Source organism: Myotis lucifugus, unplaced genomic scaffold (genome assembly GCF_000147115.1).
Source record: "Myotis lucifugus unplaced genomic scaffold, Myoluc2.0 scaffold_174, whole genome shotgun sequence".
In the NCBI taxonomy this organism is placed as follows: Eukaryota; Metazoa; Chordata; class Mammalia; order Chiroptera; family Vespertilionidae; genus Myotis; species Myotis lucifugus.
The window spans coordinates 745066-747566 of record NW_005871222.1 but is presented as its reverse complement, the minus strand read 5'-3'; positions in this window follow the sequence as shown (position 1 = coordinate 747566).

Genomic DNA, 2501 nt, shown 5'->3' with positions numbered 1-2501 from the left:
ACCAAGAATCATGTATTTTTCATTTTGCATTAATTAAATACTGGCAGTCATAATACAGGTTGCAAAGATAAAGAAATTTCCCTGCTGGTAAATTTCATACTTGTTTATAAGACAAAAGCTACTTCAGAGTTCCTTAGCATGGAACTTATCATTTTAATTATAAAGACCAAATGTCAAGTTGTCTTTACAATGATATTTAACAAAGCAATTTTAACACTCTTGCACCTTATACCGTCTTTTTGTGTTTCAATATTCTGACATAGGTTATAAGAAGAAAGCCTCTCCTTCCCTCATTGTTATGTTCAATTGCTAAGGTAAACATGTTAGGAATATATTAAATGTGATTATTTTTTTCATTTCTAATTTTAGTGTAATACACCCAGATTAGTTTTTCTGTGATACACAGGACAAAGCATTTTTATGTCAAGGTATAAAAAAGAAAGAGAGAGAGGGAGAAACAGAGAGAGAGAAAGCACAAACATTAATAAGGATATATCAAATTTTTGCATCATTTAAAAACCTGCTTCTGAGAAATATTTATAGCATCAGCAGTTATTTTTCTTTCATTTTTCAAAGGGTGAGAAATGAAGTAAGTTTTTTTTTCTATTTTAACATTGACATTACACCCTTGGTAGCACTGAGCAAGCAGTGTATTAGTTTGCTAGGGTTGCCATAATGAAATACAACAGATTGGATGGCTTAAACAACAGCAATTTCTCTTTTCACAGTTCTGGATACTGGAAGTCCAAGATCAGTATGCTGGAGGGTTTGGTTTCTCCTGAGGCCTCTTTCCTGGGCTTGCAGACAGTCACCTCCTGCCTGTCTCCACATGGCCTGTAGTCTGTGTGTGTCCATCGTGCATCACTATTCCCTTTCTGTATGTCCTAATCATTTATTCTGATGAGGGTATTACTCAGATTAGGTTAAAGCATGCCTTAATGTCCTTATTTTAACTGAATTACTTTTTTTATAGGCTCATCCCCCAATGCAGTCACTATTGGAGGTATTGTGTGTTAGGGCTTCCATATATGAACTTTGGGAGAACAGGTAGTGTCAGTAGATTAACACAAGCTGTGAGATCTCTGTTCTTTTGTGTTTTGTGATATAAATTATTTTTATAAGAAAGAAGGTTTGAGAGTTCTGTAGATATCTATATTTAAAAGATTATTTTGGTTTTCTAATTCAAAGGAAACATCAGTTGACTTGCTAAGGATAAAAAATCCTATCTAATAAAAGACAAATAGGGTAATTAACCGTACCTCCGATACGCTTCCCATTGGCTAATCAGGATGATATGCAAATTAACTGCCAACCAAGATGGCGGTTAACTGGCAACAAAGATGGCGGCTAATTTGCATACTGCAGGCAGGGCGGGACAGCGCCATCCCGCCTGCCCCGCTGCCATCCAGGCCTGCTATCTGCGACCCGGGCGGCAGGCGGCCTGTATGGGACCCAACACAGGGCTGGCGGGTGGGACCACAGCGATCTGCCATTGGCCACGCCCACAAATGGCCCTCCCACGGGGATCTGAGGCTGGCAAGTGCTAATGCACCAATCTGCCAACACGCACACCAGGGCCTCCTTTGCCCTGTGCAAACTATGCAGCTGGGAGAGGGGAGTGGGGCAGCTGGGAGCAGGGCTGGAACTTCCCGGGGTTTGTGTCAGGCAGCCCAGAGCGGAGTGCGAACTATCCAGATGGGTAGCTGCTTGCTCATTCACTTACTTGCTCATTCATTCACTTGCTCATTCATCCACTCATTCACTCGCTCATTCATTCACTCATTCACTCACTCAGCAAACCCTCTCAGGTCCCTGGCACCAGGCCAGGCACTGAACTTGAAGCAGGATAAGACAGAGCTATGTCCTCAAGATGTTAGTAATTCAGTAGGGCGAAGCAGGCACATGAACGAGGCAGTTGTATGCACAGATGCAGTGTACTGGGTTCAGTGAGGGCTGTAACTAACGCCGACTTTGTTCTCTTGATAAAATGGGGCCTCGGGAGCCAGGCTGCCCCAAGCCTGTAGGCCTGTGCCTAGGCCAGGAGTGGCCGGGGCCCCAGAACATGACAGAGGGTGCAGGTCAGGCTGAGGGGTCTGGCCCCACCCCTCACCCTCACCCCCGAGTGCACAAATTTTTGTGCACCGGGCTTCTAGTCCTATATAATAAAAGCCTAATATGCAAATCAACTGAATGGCTGAATGACAGGTCGCTATGACATGCACTGACCACAGGGGGCAGATGCTCAACACAGGAGCTTCCCCCAGCCCGCAGGCCCCAGGCCAGCCAAGGAGGGTGCCAGCAGGGACCCCTAATCTCCCCGCCAGTCACCTGGCAGAGGGAGGTGACCAGTGGTTGGGGGCTGGGGCTTACAAGTGGGTGGTGCCAAGCCAGCCAAGGCAGGTGCCAGTGGGAACTCCTCCCCCTGATCAGCCTGCAGGTCGCCCCACAGATCAACCCTGATCGCTGGCCAGGCCTAGGAACCTACCTGTGCACCAGGCCTC